At 44.4% G+C, this 17,027-nt stretch overlaps 2 long non-coding RNA genes across 2 annotated transcripts; one reads left to right on the forward strand and one right to left on the reverse strand.

Annotated features, from left to right (window-relative positions):
* Window positions 1-11,210: 11,210 nt before the first annotated feature.
* Window positions 11,211-13,088, forward strand: LOC127294430 (uncharacterized). The gene is made up of 2 exons (XR_011743010.1): window positions 11,211-12,435; window positions 12,543-13,088. It is a non-coding gene; the product is annotated as an uncharacterized lncRNA (long non-coding RNA).
* Window positions 13,089-13,180: 92 nt separating this feature from the next.
* LOC127294429 (uncharacterized) lies at window positions 13,181-15,180 on the reverse strand. The gene is made up of 4 exons (XR_011743009.1): window positions 14,593-15,180; window positions 14,124-14,276; window positions 13,536-13,626; window positions 13,181-13,462 (listed from the first exon to the last, which is right to left on the reverse strand). It is a non-coding gene; the product is annotated as an uncharacterized lncRNA (long non-coding RNA).
* Between the last annotated feature and the right edge of the window lie 1,847 nt (window positions 15,181-17,027).

The following is a 17,027-nucleotide window of genomic DNA, read 5'->3' on the forward strand; positions in this document are numbered from 1 at the left end:
GAGTTGTTTCGAGTTTGGTGTGGAGGAAGTTTTCAAGGATCAAGAGAGGAGTATGATGCAACATGATCAAGGAGAGTGAAAGCTCTAAGCTTGGGGATGCACCCGGTGGTTCACCCCTGCATATATTAAGAAGACTCAAGCGTCTAAGCTTGGGGATGCCCAAGGCATCCCCTTCTTCATCGACAACATTATCAGGTTCCTCCCCTGAAACTATATTTTTATTCCATCACATCTTATGTGCTTTTTCTTGGAGCGTCGGTTTGTTTTTGTTTTTTGTTTTGTTTGAATAAAATGGATCCTAGCATTCACTTTATGGGAGAGAGACACGCTCCGCTGTAGCATATGGACAAGTATGTCCTTGGTTTCTACTCATAGTATTCATGGCGAAGTTTCTCCTTCGTTAAATTGTTATATGGTTGGAATTGGAAAATGATACATGTAGTAATTGCTATAAATGTTTTGGGTAATGTGATACTTGGCAATTGTTGTGCTCATGATTAAGCTCTTGCATCATATGCTTTGCACCCATTAATGAAGAAATACATAGAGCATGCTAAAATTTGGTTTGCATATTTGGTTTCTCTAAGGTCTAGATAATTTCTAGTATTGAGTTTGAACAACAAGGAAGACGGTGTAGAGTCTTATAATGTTTTCAATATGTCTTTTATGTGAGTTTTGCTGCACCGGTTCATCCTTGTGTTTGTTCCAAATAAGTCTTGCTAGCCTAAACCTTGTATCGAGAGGGAATACTTCTCATGCATCCAAAATACTTGAGCCAACCACTATGCCATTTGTGTCCACCATACCTACCTATACTACATGGTATTTTCCCGCCATTCCAAAGTAAATTGCTTGAGTGCTACCTTTAAAATTCCATCATTCACCTTTGCAATATATAGCTCATGGGACAAATAGCTTAAAAAACTATTGTGGTATTGAATATGTAATTATGCACTTTATCTCTTATTAAGTTGCTTGTTGTGCGATAACCATGTTCACTGGGGACGCCATCAACTATTCATTGTTGAATTTCATGTGAGTTGCTATGCATGTTCGTCTTGTCTGAAGTAAGAGAGATCTACCACCATAGGGTTAAGCATGCATATGTTAGAGAAGAACATTGGGCCGCTAACTAAAGCCATGTTCCATGGTGGAAGTTTCAGTTTTGGACAACAATCCTCAAATCTCAAATGAGAAAATTATTAATTGTTGTTATATGCTTATGCATAAAAGAGGAGTCCATTATCTGTTGTCTATGTTGTCCCGGTATGGATGTCTAAGTTGAAGAATAATCAATAGCGAGAAATCCAATGCGAGCTTTCTCCTTAGACCTTTGTACAGGCGGCATAGAGGTACCCCTTTGTGACACTTGGTAAAAACAATGCATTGTGATGATCCGGTAGTCCAAGCTAATTAGGACAAGGTGCAGGCACTATTAGTACACTATGCATGAGGCTTGCAACTTATAAGATATAATTTACATGATGCATATGCTTTATTACTACCGTTGACAAAATTGTTTCATGTTTTCAAAATCAAAGCTCTAGCACAAATATAGCAATCGATGCTTTTCCTCTATGAGGACCATTCTTTTACTTTCAATGTTGAGTCAGTTCACCTATTTCTCTCCACCTCAAGAAGCAAACACTTGTGTGAACTGTGCATTGATTCCTACATATTTGCTTATTGCACTTATTATATTACTCTATGTTGACAATATCCATGAGATATACATGTTACAAGTTGAAAGCAACCGCTGAAACTTAATCTTCTTTTGTGTTGCTTCAATGCCTTTACTATGAATTATTGCTTTATGAGTTAACTCTTATGCAAGACTTATTGATGCTTGTCTTGAAGTACTATTCATGAAAAGTCTTTGCTTTATGATTCACTTGTTTACTCATGTCATATACATTGTTTTGATCGCTGCATTCACTACATATGCTTTACAAATAGTATGATCAAGATTATGATGGCATGTCACTCCGAAATTATCTCGTGTTATCGTTTTACCTGCTCGGGACGAGCAGAACTAAGCTTGGGGATGCTGATACGTCTCCGACGTATCGATAATTTCTTATGTTCCATGCCACATTATTGATGTTATCTACATGTTTTATGCACACTTTATGTCATATTCGTGCATTTTCTGGAACTAACCTATTAACAAGATGCCGAAGTGCCAGTTGCTGTTTTCTGCTGTTTTTGGTTTCAGAAATCGTAGTAAGGAAATATTCTCGGAATTGGACGAAATCAAAGCCCAGGGGCCTATTTTCTCACGAAGCTTCCAGAAGTCCGAAGGAGAGACGAAGAGGGGCCACAGGGGAGCCAAACCATAGGGCGGCGCGGCCCCCCCCTTGGCCGCGCCGGCCTGTGGTGTGGGGCCCCCGTGCCGCCTCTTGACCTGCCCTTCCGCCTATAAAAAGTCTCCGTGACGAAACCCCCAGTACCGAGAGCCACGATACGGAAAACCTTCCCGGAGACGCCGCCGCCGCCGATCCCATCTCGGGGATCCGGAGATCGCCTCCGGCACCCTGCCGGAGAGGGGAATCATCTCCCGGAGGACTCTACGCCGCCATGGTCGCCTCCGGTGTGATGTGTGAGTAGTCTACCCCTGGACTATGGGTCCATAGCAGTAGCTAGATGGTTGTCTTCTCCCCATTGTGCTATCATTGTCGGATCTTGTGAGCTGCCTAACATGATCAAGATCATCTATCTGTAATTCTATATGTTGCGTTTGTTAGGATCCGATGAATAGAGAATACTTGTTATGTTGATTATCAAAGTTATGCTATGTGTTGTTTATGATCTTGCATGCTCTCCGTTACTAGTAGATGCTCTGGCCAAGTAGATGCTTGTAACTCCAAGAGGGAGTACTTATGCTCGATAGTGGGTTCATGCCCGCATTAACACACGGGACGATGTGAGAAAGTTCTAAGGTTGTGTTGTGCTGTTGCCACTAGGGATAAAACATTAGTGCTATGTTCAAGGATGTAGTCACTAGTTACATTACGCACCATACTTAATGCAATTGTCTGTTGTTAGCAACTTAATACTGGAAGGGGTTCGGATGATAACCTGAAGGTGGACTTTTTAGGCATAGATGCAGTTGGATGACGGTCTATGTATTTTGTCGTAATGCCCAATTAAATCTCACTATACTCTTCATGATATGTATGTGCATGGTCATGCTCTCTTTATTTGTCAATTGCCCAACTGTAATTTGTTCACCCAACATGCTGTTCGTCTTATGGGAGAGACACCTCGAGGGACCGGTGGACCCCGGTCCAATTCTCTTTACTGAAATACAATCTACTGCAATACTTGTTCTACTGTTTTCTGCAAACAATCATCTTCCACACAATACGGTTAACTCTTTGTTACAGCAAGCCGGTGAGATTGATAACCTCACTGTTTCGTTGGGGCAAAGTACTTTGGTTGTGTTGTGCAGGTTCCACGTTGGCGCCGGAATCCCTGGTGTTGCGCCGCACTACATCCCGCCGCCATCAACCTTCAACGTGCTTCTTGGCTCCTCCTGGTTCGATAAACCTTGGTTTCTTTCTGAGGGAAAACTTGCTGCTGTGCGCATCATACCTTCCTCTTGGGGTTGCCCAACGAACGTGTGAAATACACGCCATCAAGCGGCGCGAAGCTCTTTTTCTGTGTTGACATCAAGTGACTATGGATACATGATGAAAGTCGGAAGAAGAGAATTTCATGAAGGCCGGAGGGGAGGACTAGCTAAGGGAGGTTCAAGTCTCCGCGCTGCTGAGGGGTTTGCTTGGTGTTCCGGGCTTCACAGCAGTGGTATAAAAGTGGGGGCGACAACACAGGTGAAGTGCAGAGTCTTACCGTTCATGGTGAAAACCCAAGGTCTGGCCTTAACAGCTTGTGCATGGCAATGACCTTGGTGGAGGCATTGTTTTGAGAGCGGGGACTATCTTCAGGGTGAAAACCCAAGATCTTTGATCGGGCGACGACGGTGTTTGAGCACTGTTCCCTTCTTGGAGGAGTCGTTTTTTGAAGAGTATGTAATTCAGGTGTTGTCATGACGGTGGATGTATTGTTGTTGTTAGGTCCGAGATATTGTAGCGGGACTTTTATTGCTTAGTTTTGTTTTCCTTTTTTTGGCTGTGTGCATACGTGGTGCCATTGGGTGGTGTGTTGTTGCAGAGGCTGAGTGTAATTGGTATCTCTTGATATTAATATATTCCCTTTATCGAAAAACCTACGGGACCAAAGCGTTGATGCATGTACTACCTCTTTTATTCCTAAATTTCCCATTGCTTCAATTCCTAATGAGTTGGTAGTGTCTAGTGCTGCAAAGCTAGGGGTTTCTGTAGGTGTTTCTCCTAGTAAGGTTAGTTCATCAATTAATCTTTTAAGGAAACTGATTTACATAGAACTCTAGTCATGCTTGGGGATAAAGTGAAGCGTGGAGACGAGTCTTTTAGACTAGTCATAGTGAGAAGTAACATAGAGTAGTAACATGCACATGTTACTACCTTCATAGTGGTTAGTAACATCAAAATAGCAGGATTATCATAGATGTCTTCATTAATTAGCTTACAGTCTCATTGTATCTTGGGAAGTGTGATGTTATAGTAACTCTATGTTACTCTATCCCCTCTCTCCTCATTAACTCACCGCCACGTAACGAAATTTGGTGAGTTAGACACTTAGTTATTACTCCCTCCATACCGGATTAATAGGCAAATACACACTTCGAGAAACAAGTTTGACTACTAATTTGGTCTACAAAATATAAAATATATATCACATAAATTATATCATTGGATATATTTTTGAATATGAATCCAACGGTATAATTTTTGTGACATATATCTCATATTTTGGTAACCAAATTTATAGTTAAACTTGTTTATGCCTAATTGTCCATTAATTCGGTAGGGAGGGAGTAGTGAAGTTACTCACACAATGAGTTAGTAGTTTGGTTTTAGAAACAAAAAAAAGGTCTACACGAAGGCTAAACTGCTTTCTGCTTTTGTGCGTTGTAGTGTTAGAATCCCTTCTAAAAATAAATCTAAGTCAACATAAAAGGCAGTTTCTTGCATAGTGTTGGTTTTGGATATCAAGCTAAACATGAAGTAGTGCATGAAACAATTGGGGATGACAAGCTGGATTTTTTTTGTTGTTCTTTAGGAAGGGCTTCGTGAAATTAAGAAGGGAAGAGAAAAAAATAAGCTCACTGAGCAAAAGTAAAACATATGCAAGAAGGTGATGAAAGATGCAAAATATTTCATCTAATTAAAAATGGTAGACATCGAAGATAAAAAGATCTTTCAACTAGAACAAGACGAATGAACTTTTATAGGGAAAAAAGAATATTAAATACTATATTACTAAGACGAATGAGTATAAGATATTGTTTGGGGCACCGGCCCGTAATTACTTCTCTTTAATAGAAACAAAATCGGTGGATATTCCTAAAATTTCCCAAGAGAAAAATAATATTATTACAACTGATTTTGTAGAGAAAGAGGTGTATATGAAGCTATAATTGAAATGGAAATTAAAGAACAAACCTTTAGGACCAGATGGGTTTCCAACTGAGTTCTATCAAAAAATCTAGGAAATTATTAAACCTACTTCATGAATATGTTTGAAAATTTTCACTAACGGAAATTACCATTATTTCATCTAAACTATGGCACAACTATTTTGCTAAGCAAAATGTAGTTCAAATTCATCAATATAGACATATTTGTTTTCCAAGTGTTAGTTTATTATTTTTTACAAAGGTTGGTAGTAATAGAGTGACAGACGTGGCGCATAGAGTTAATCGACCAACCCATACAACAGTTATGCTAAGAAGACATATTCTTGAAGGAATGCTGATTTTTCAAAAAATAATCCATGAACTTAGTAGGAAGAAAATAGATGGCATACTCCTTAATTTTACTTTTAAAAGGCATATAATGAGGTTCAGTGGCCTTTCTTACAGTAAGTTTTGCGAAAGAAATATTTTGGCCCTAAATGGTGTCAATGGATAGATCATTTTATTAGTCAAGGTAGTGTATGCATTGAAGTAAACAATGACATTGGGCACTATTTTCAGGACAAAAAGGGTTTGAGAGACATGGTGAACCGCTGTCACCTAAGTTGTATAATATTGTGGCCGATATGTTAGCAATTCTAAATGCAAGAGCAAAAGAAGTTGGACAGGTTGGTGACATTATAACTTATCTAGTTGAGGGAGTGAGGTGTCGATTCTTCAATATATTAATGATACGATCATTTAATGGAACATGACATTGAAAAGGCGCCCAATATGAAACTCACACTTTGCATCTTTCAAGAGTTAACGAGACTACAAATAAAATTTTACAAGAGTATTTTTTTTTGTTTCAGTCCAGATAAGGTTCTAGAAGATCAATACCGAAATTGTTTGGTTATGTGTTCTATTTAGATACTTGGGGATGCCCATTCACTACAAAAAGAAACTAGTGAGTGGAAAATGAAAAATCGTGGAAGATCACTTTGATAACAAGCTCACAAGTTGGGTGGGCAAACTTTTGTCGTATGGGAATCACTTGGTTCTAGTCAATTTAGTTCTAACTAGGCTTGTCATAGATGTGCTTTCTTTCGTTTGAAATACCCGAAGCGGTAAGGAAAATGTTGGATTTTTTCCGCCCAAGGTTCTTTTAGCAAAGCGATGAACTTTAAACTGTGAATGAACAAAGTGTATGGAAAGAGATAATGCAAAATAAATAACTAAAATCCAAATCATTGTCCCAAGTTAAGCCTCAACGGTCGACTCACCTTTCTTATCAAGGTCTTGTAGAGGTGAAAGACGAGTTTACTTCCATCTAGGGAATGACGAGGCACTCAATTCTGGGAAGACATATGGCTAGGAGACTCACCATTGTCTCACCAATAACCATCCTTAATTCCTTATACAATATTGTTCAACGAAAATGTGTAGGAGGAGCTATCTACTAGTACAAAATTACAAAGAAACTACTCAACAGGAGGAGGGGGCATCTTTCCTCCGTGCCGGACTAGTAGTTATGGTTAGGTTTTGTGTGTTGTGGTGCATTGTTGGGGCGGTGGGAACGTTATTTGGGCGAATAAATCTGCTCCAATTATACTCCCACACCAACAACGACCTATTGGGCGACGCCTCGGAGTTGATGGAAACATGTACTGATCGGTCCCTCGGGTCGGTAACTTGGTCTTCTCGATGTTCTTCAGATCTAGCGAGATTAGTTCCTCGGTGTGTCGATGGGGTTTGTTGTTATCTGTGATGGCACTGGCGGTCGGGGCGAGGTGGTTCTTCTGGAGCGAAAACGTTGGTTCGAAGGTGGTGGATATGCCATTCTTGTACAACTTCGCCGATCGAAGGCGGTGGATCTTGGTCCAAGATCGCATAGGGACGTCCCCGATTGACGTGCCACAACGACATGTGCCTCGTTGCTTGCAGCAAGCATATCCATCTACTCATGAAGCCTCGTTGACGATGGCGCTTTCTTGATCTTGCAATGGTGAAGGCTCGACGTCTCTTCTAGCATCATTCTCGGCGGCGCTAGTTTTGGACGGTGGCCGCTGGCTATGGTGGTTGCTGAAATCCCTATGGATAGTTTTGCATATCTCAATTTTTTAGAATTTTATCTACAAATTTACAATCATTTTATTGCAGTCTGTCTTTTAGTTTCCGTGTATGTTGCTTCATGATTTTAGGTTGCCAAATCAACCCTAGATTGGCTGCCTGTGAAAACTGTGGGATTATATAAATAAAATATACTATGAATAAAATGAAAATATAAACTATAAAAATTAATAAAAAAAATATAGAAACAAAGAAAGAGAAAAATATGTACTCCCTCCGTCCCAAAATGTAAGACGTCTAAGGATTAGTTAAAAGTCAATGTTTTTTAAGTTTGACCAAGTTTATACATTAAAATATAAACATTTACGGTACTGAATCAATATGAATAGATTCACCATAAAAAATTAAATGTTCATTCCATGTTGTAGAAATAAATATATTTTTCTAACTATATTTAATTAAAATTAGTAAAATTTAACTTTTAATCAATCTTTAGACGCCTTATATTTTGAGACGGAGGGAACCTAGCAGGGGCATACCCTCTGCCAAAACACGCATCACACTGTACTGCGCGGCGTGCTGCGGGTAGATAGAAAAGCCTAGCTGAAGAACAGCAACGTCCATTACTTTGGTTAGGTGAAGTGTTTATTATCTTCTCGTGAGTGCATTTGCTGATTCGCAGAACACACTGTCACGAGTACTGTAGACTGTAGGTAGGGTATCGATTAATGTGCGTACGCTGCCCTGCCACGAGCGGCGTGCATTGAAGAGCAGTCAGTCACTGCACTGTTTTTGCAGAATGTAGAATTGCAGTCTTCGGATTACTCAAGCAGGGGCTTCCTGGAATTATTTATTGACAAGATTACAAACGGAGCCGGGCAGGCACACAAGTGCAAGGATCAATGCGATCACGCACAGAGTGTGTGTGAGTGTGTACTCAAGCCACAGCTCCCAGGTCACAGCAAACGCAGGTGCACGATCGAGGACGCAGCTGGCGGGTAGCCTGGGGTCAGTTTGGGTGCTTCAGTGAAATGTGGCTTGGGCATATTTCCTTCTATCAATACGTGAAATCCTTTGAATACAAGCATAGATTACACAAATAATAGTATAAAAATAGTGAAAACACATATATTTGAAATGGCAACACAGTCTTCAACTCCTGGCACCACCACTGCTTCAGCGGCCTTCTCCTAGGTCTCTTGGCGGCACTGCCTTTTCCAGCATCCTTAGGGCATCTCCAACCCGGAGACCCAAACCGAAAAACGGACACCACTTTTGTCCGTTTGGGTAAAAACGCGTCCCAACGCGCAGACCCATATTAAAAACGGACTGCTGTGCTGTCCGGCACGACCCAAAACCGGACCAAATTTGGGAGCAATTTGGGGCGAGCCGGACGCGTGCGGGCGTCTCTGGTCATCCGCGCGTGTCCTCCCAAACCCCACATGGCAGCCACACACCCAGACCCGCACAACATTTTCTCTCCTCTATCCTTCTTTTTCTCTTCTGCCATGGATATTGCCATCGCTCCCCACCGGAATAGGCTCGCCGGCCAACCGCCGCCGTCGAGCTCGCGTGGAGGATCCCGTCGCTAAGCATGGCCCCTTTTTTTCGTCCCTGCCGGAGGTCGCCGCGGCCGAAACGGTGATGAGCGTTGCCGCCGCGCTGAGGAGCTCCGCCGCCCGCGCCGCGCGAGGAAGCTCCGCCCGCTGCAGCTGCTGCCGACGAAGGAGAGGTGCGGCGGAGCTGTGGTGCACGAGCTGGAGCCTGGCGGGCGGGGGCCGTGGGAGCGGCCATCACCGGGGATGTCGGCGGCGAAGAATAGAGCCGCGCCCGCGGCGAACGGGGCAGCGCCCGCGGCGAGAGGGAGCGGATGCCGGAGGTCATGGCCTCGCAGGCGCGAGCCGCGCCTCGCCATGGCCGCGCCGTCGCCGGCCTCGCCACGCGCGCCCCGGCCTCGCCCGTCACGCCGCCACCGAGCCAAGCCGCGAGGAAGCTCCGCCGCCCGCGCCGCTGCAGGGCCGCGCACGCCGCTTCCTTCCCACGCGCGCAGGCTGGACCCTCCCGAGCCGTTCCCCGCGCCGCCCTCGCCCGCCACCGCGACGCGCGCCGCCCGCCACGCCGTCGGCCGCCGTCCGCGAGCACGGCCGCGTCGCGCGCGCACGCACGCTCGGCGAGGCGGGGGCGGGCACGGCCACGGGCGGGACGGAGGCCGCCGGGCCGGTGCGGGGACGGAGGCTGCGGGCACGACGATTACGATATGGCTCCCGGCGAGATGGGGATAGCGGGCACGCACGAGCGGTGGCGGAGGTTGACGCGGGCGGGGCCTGCCGGAGCGAGCGAGCTCGCCGGGGCGGAGGTCGACGCGGGCGGGAACTGCCAGAGCGGAGCTCGCCAGGGCATGGCGGGGGCGGAGGTCGCCGTGCCTTGGCGACCCGTGGCGCGGCGGAGCTCGCCGGGAAGTGGCGGGGTGGGGCGGAGGTCGCCGGGGCGGGGACGGAGGCTGCTGGGGCCGAGGTTCGACGGGGCGGGGCGGAGCTCGCCGGGCATGTTCTTGCCCAAGTAGTAGTATGGCTTGACAGGGAAGAGAAATAATTTGGGTCTGTCCGCCGTTGGGGAACCAAAACAAGCCACGGACATATTGTCTGTCCGCGTGTCCGGAGGTCGACCCAAACGACCACAATCGGACGACTATACACGTCCGTTTGGGTCGTGGGGTTGGAGATGCCCTTAGAGCACCCTTTGCCAAGGTTGTGGACAGCATTACCCATAATTATCTTGGACTTGGAGCACTGCAAAAAAAAGGCCAATTACTAGAACACGCGCAAGCAATTTATATGTCTACAATATCTCATCGTGTTAAAGAGATATAGCCTCATATAGCGACACCCAAAGCAAAGGGAGTGCTAAAAGAGTAAACTGAATGCGCAAGCAATGTTCATGTATAAAGGAAAAGATCTTATGAATAATCTTTCACATTACATATATGGTGCCATATTTTAATCATCACCAGATTCAAAAAAATTACATACATAATATAGAACCAGGAGCCTCATATTAAAACATAAATGACTAAGACATGATCATGCAAGACCAATGATCATGCGCAAGCTATGTATTTGTGCACGACACTAGGTCTTGCAAGATCATCCATTGAACGGTACACAATTTAATCATCGGGCATTGCAACAAAACAAAGAAAAAATAAACAAATTGGGTCTTCGTATTTACATTGGACACAAAAATTCAGAAATGGAACTGGCGAACCAATTAGAATGCACAACATTTGTGTTTGTACCAAGCACATGTTCAACGGGACGATCTCGAAAGACATAGAGCCACAAATTATAATACAAGTTTTAGGGTGATTGGCATTTTTAATAACTGTCCATCTGCCCCGATCTAACGGTGATAATTAGACGGAACCAAATTGACGGAACCGGAACCGCGGGACCGGAACCAAAATTTGTGGGACCGGAACCTCAAATATAATTTACCAACATTATATAAGACAAACGTCCGTTTGAATGGCTGAAGCATCTGATTAGTCTACACAAATCTTAAAGCAACACATAATTTATCATATTTACACATATCTTAAATCTGTCCGGTGTAAACCAAAATCAAACCACCTCATATCTGATGCTCTCTCACTATCCATTCGTCTCTCTCACTCTCTCCACAGCCGGTAATCCCCGCGACGCAGGTGACGGTGAGGGGATGGCGACAGAGTCCCAGCGATCCCCGCGACGGAGGGGACAGCGAGGGGACGGCGGCGTCGGGTCTCTCCCGGCGATCCCCACGACGGAGGGGCAGCGAGGGGACGGCGGCGTCGGGTCTCTCCCGACCATCTAATGGAGGGGAGGGGAAGGGGACGGACCGGCCTGCCCCGGCGATCCCCGCGAGGGAGGGGAGGAGACGGCGGCCATCCGACGGACGGGTGGGGAAGGCGAAGGGACCGGCCTGTCCCGGAGATCCCCGCGATGGAGGGAGGTGAAGGCGACGAAGGGGAGGGGACGGCGGGAAGCGCTTGTCGGGGCGGCTGATTAGGGGAGGAGCGCCGGCGGCGACGTTTGAGAAGAGAAGCGGTTGTCCTCCTCCTCTAGCTCTTTCCTCTTTTCTTGATTCCAATTCCCAAATTAGACATTGCTCTGACAAGTTGTTTTCAGTGTGCACTTTGTCAATTTAGTTACGCATTGAGGAGCTGCTCAAAAACCTTTGCCATTCATTTGTTTGCATTAAGTGATGGCACCAGAAAGTTTGAAATCGTGGTCTGTGAGATACTATTTCTCAAAATGCAAACAAACGGAATAATTCACCACTCGCCATTGGCATGCTAATGATTTTACAAGATGTTGGCTAGGCTGCTTTTTCTGTCGGCCACTGAAACTTCCGCTGCATATAACATTACCCAAACCTGAATAGCTCCTTAGGTTGTACCGAACAGTTCGCAGCTCACTCTGTTTATTTCCCCCATGTCCGGAGTTTGTCTTGCCATCACAAATCATATGAATCTCTGAATTTGTACTGCACACTAATGATCTAGTACTGCATTTTCCATGTAGCAAGATCATACAGATCGCTAAGCTTGCACTTTTAATAAGGCGGGTGTACCTTTTGGTAGCTTCATACTACTCCAAGATGGTTCAACACTAATTCAGATAGCTATTTAGTTTTTTAGATTTTACAGAGGAACTGATTTGTCGTGAGTCTAGTTACTTTGGAATTGTAGACATCGTTTATATGCCTGCTAGTTCTCAACTTCTCATCTCAACTTTTTTAATAGACATAGGCCATTCTGGGCATGCGCCACCCTGATTTTTGTTGCTGCATCCATTGCCACATTTGTCACGGGCCAAGCAGTACAGGCAAGTATGGTTCTTTAAATTGTTTCTGGCAACTTATATACCGTACCTTGCATTGTAAATGCTTATTTTTTTATATAATCTTAATACCTTTCTATGCTTTTGGCCAGGATACGTTCGAACCATACGACGTTTTGTGGAATGGTATTGTTGGCACTTTGGGCTACCTTGATGTTGGCCAGAAGGGCTTGGATGAAGATAGGTTGTATTATTCATGTTTTCTGGTGATTTGGAAGTGCTGGTATGCATGTATAAGATGCCTAGTTTGTAACACGAAAGCAAAGAAAATCAGGCTTCTTCTATGAGTAAAACCATCAGGTTTCATTGACGAGTAGATCCATCAGGCTTCTTGCATGACAAAAATTCCTTTGCCAGACGGGATTTGAACAAGAGCAAGCATAACACAGCTAGCTACTACTCTGACTAGATTGGATACTCATCAAGACTCACTGTCCCAGATTTTGCACCTTACAAGGCATCCTTTGAGGATATGCTATTTCTTTGATCTTTCTAATCCTCTTACATGGCTTGGTCCAGAATGCTTCTATCTAAAAGAAGCTTATGTAACATGGTATTTCCACGATGTTGGGAACTGATATTCGTTCTGACGACCTGAAAGTTCAGTTATTATCACATAGTATTATAAGTCCCGTTCATTTGGCTTGTTCTCAAACCTGGATGATCTGTTCGTGTTTTAGTTGCTGAAACCAAATGTCACAAGTAGGAGAACAACACTGCAAATGCCAAGTTATATTCACACACTGTATATTAATTTCATTTGTACAACATCAAGACCCACCTTATATAGGGGAAGAAAAAAAAATTAAGAAAAAATGAAGAAAGCAATAAGCATCACTATCTGCAGCTACTTGAGTTGAGATCGTGAGTGTCATCTTGCTTAATGAAACAACATCTACTGAGTGGATCCACCTTGTACCGGATGACGAGCCGCCAAGTCGTAGGAATCAACCCCATGCGCCATAGCAGCGTAATGCTGCGGGCTGACATGACCATCGAATCCAAACTGGCTCTGCAAAAACAGCAACAAGCAGGTCAAACTACTAGCATGAATAGTACGGTTTCAGGTGGGAGCTGAGTCAAACCTGATGATGGGGCATCCGAGCACCGGCCCTCACGACCGCCAGCTGCTGCTGGAATCTGGAAGACGAGTCCCCGGTTCCCACCATCGCTGGCCTGTATAAGAGGAAAATCTTCATTGCAATATATCTAAAGTACAATACATGCATAGTCATAAGCATATTAGTCTAAGATGTAGGATCCAACAATTGAAATCTGTGTGAGCAAGAACACGCTCCAGCAAATTTATTTCTTTTATGACGCACCAAAAACTCTGAGTATTAAAGTTAAAACAAAATTAAAAATGTGAGACATAATAGCTCGACGATCACACTTGAAATGCTAACCCATATCTAAGACATAATAGCTCGGTGATCACATAATAGCGCGGAGTATTAAAAATCTGAGACACAATAGCTCGACGATCAAATGTTTTTTTTTGTAGGAGTACTTGCCATTGCTAATGTCAATTTTTTTTTTTGACAAAATGATTGTAGTCCGGTTCTCTCCTGCATATATATTACTCCTCCAATTATCAAACTAGGATGTATTATAGTTGGTACAATCTGATGCATCATGGTTTTCCTTTTGACAGGGAAGAGAATAGAAGGTACCGTATCAGGTCACAACTCATGATCTGCAATTTTAGAAGATTACATTTGCCATACATCTGAACTGCAGATCCACTGTATGTCTGGTCTTCACAGCTGACCCATTTCATGCGAGTGCCGATATATTTACTGCCCAAGGCCATTGTAGTGTGCATACTGCAGCAAATAACATATTTTCGCTGGTATGCAGGTTAATGATATAAAAACTGAAACTGAATGCGATATTTCAGAGCAGTATGATTTCGGAACACCATAAGCTAGCAGGTGCATACAGTGATACCGATGCATTTGTGATTTGCGATGTAGAAATACAGCTCTATTATACTTCTTTTAACAGGGGTACACCTTGATTAGGCACTAGGAGATAGAAATTTGAAACACTGAATTTGACTCATCCATGTTGCAGACACGAGACTGACGGACGTACAAAACACTGAATTTGACTCTAACAAAGTTCACACACTAGACTGACCTTCAGTGTTTAGGCGACGGTGTCCAATCCCGCAGGCGAGCATGGCGGTGGCCGCCCACTCCGATACCACTGTTGAGGCTGGAGGTCTGATCCCGCCGTCGAGGAGAGCGGGGGCGTTACACCAGACTGAGCCACGGAGGAGAGAAATTCGGGTTGGGATCTTGCAGATCAAGAACCATCTCGAGGTGATCGAAGGAGGCGAGGTGGACGAGGAGGCAGAGACGCGTCCGCCGTGATCTCGGGCGGCGCTCGTCAGGTAGGGGGTAGGGGTAGGGGCTGGATGCTCCCGGCGATCCCAGCGACACTCTGGCCGATCCCCCAGCGACGGAGGGGGCGGGTCAGTGATTCTGCCGGCGATCCCCGTGATGGAGGGGAGGGGGCTGCGACAGAGAGGACAGGGCCGTGACTCTCCACTCGATCCCTTCGATGGAGGGAGGGGCGGTAGCTGCGACGGAGAGGACGGGATCTGTGACCTCCAGCGATCCCCGCGACGTGGGGAGGCGCGGTGGTGCCGGCGCCGGCGTCGGGCGCTGCTGTAAAGAAGGCCTGGACGAGTCGTGTATAGAGGAGTTTATTCTGATTTGGTTGATGAGCTTTTGGTTTTTCTTTGATTCTGATTTGATAAGTTAATTTCTAAAACGTCATAGAAGTTGCATAAAATTTATTATCGATTTAATCAACGGTCATAAAAAATTAGATTAGACGGAACCTAAATTTGATTAGACGGAACCTAAGTTCCGTGCCAACCACCGTAAAAGAGCTCTAATTATAATCATCGGTATAAGTAGCACAAGCAATTGTCGATGACTGTCAAATGGATATCGTTAAGGTAGCCTCATAGAGCATAGTACAGAAAGAGTAAAGAGATGATCCTACAGAGCCAAGGGCATGATTAAACCATGGTTTTTTATCATACCAATATGTTCGACTTGAACATCCTTTCACCTACAACTGTTGCAGATTAATCATCGGCGCCACAACAAAGTGCTGCATATTAGGCATCGTATGTCCAGGTTAAAACGTTGTAGCCATGGATTCATGCAATCCATTGGGATCTTGGACAAGAAATGCGAAATAATCATACACCATCATATTACATGGAACCGCGAACAATGAAAGATAAAAAGAAATATTGTGTCGATCTAACCCTAAAACCAAATATTACCCAATCGAGCAAAATGTAACAATAAGCCACATGTATGTACATATAAATGTGTTATTCAAGAAGCACACAGACATAGTAGAAGAACAAAAAACGGCATAATCGACGATAGTTTACCCTAGCACTACAAATCTACCTTGCATGTAATGAATAAGTATATAATTAGGCTCCCCATACAGATCTACACATTTAGAACTGTCTAAGAGTGCAACCGCCGCTGACGAGATGAGAGAGATGGAAGAACATAGGAGCGGGCGGGTTCGAAAAGACGAATGAGAGCAGATAACCGGCGGTAACCGAATTTATGACGCGTGTTGCGTTGCGTTGCGTTGCGTTGCCTCTTGTTTTTCTTCACGCGTGCAGATGCATTTTTTTTTACTTTGCTCTCGCCTGTGTTTATCCTGCCACGAACGCCTAAAGTAACTATCCATGGAGCCAATTTTTAAGCCGTGTTACTCCCTTCAAATGAATTATCCAGAAAATATCTATGATGTTGGGGCAGTCTTACATAGAAGTTTATCAATATAAGACTATCAGAAATAGCATGACAATGATTCTTACGAATGAGTTCATTAAGTCTCCCAAAGCTTGAGCAATACTTTCTTTAAGATGAGGCCAAAAATATAAATATGAAAACGATCATCACAAGCTTATTTAGGAGTATAAACTTGGTGTAGAATGACTTTCTCAATAATGTCCAGTCAAAACGACATTTAATATCCAGAGATCTAAATCGTATGCAAGCATTACCAGAAAGAGATAGATATAATAATATCCTCTACACATGATCATGAGAAACATTGGCCATTTTAAATAAAGAGTATAGATCTTCAATACTACTACTAGCCAAAGTAGCATGTAAATGTCTTTTTTCAAGGATACACCCTGGAAGGTGCATCAAATTCCATAGAAGAAGAGGCCAAGACGGCCGAAACAACGTCAACGAAGGCAACCCGATACAAACACGACGCCACACAGATTACAACACCACCTACACCAGCCGAACGACAAACTCACCTTGCACCGTCCAAAGGAGATGATACACTAAGCTACTGGGCCGCGTCACGACCGAAGAAAGGAACTCCAGGAAGCCAACTCCAACTTTAAGATGGCACAAGCCAACGCACCGCCCACCCAAAAGTACCCTGAAACGGCGGGTTTGAACCAGATCGAAGGAGGCGCCGACCACGAAGAAGTGACGTCGACGGTGTACATAGCGCCCCGGAAGCCCAAGCTCTGAGCGGCGGCCACCACCGACTCCAAATGGCGTACC

Source organism: Lolium perenne, chromosome 4, assembly GCF_019359855.2.
Source record: "Lolium perenne isolate Kyuss_39 chromosome 4, Kyuss_2.0, whole genome shotgun sequence".
In the NCBI taxonomy this organism is placed as follows: Eukaryota; Viridiplantae; Streptophyta; class Magnoliopsida; order Poales; family Poaceae; genus Lolium; species Lolium perenne.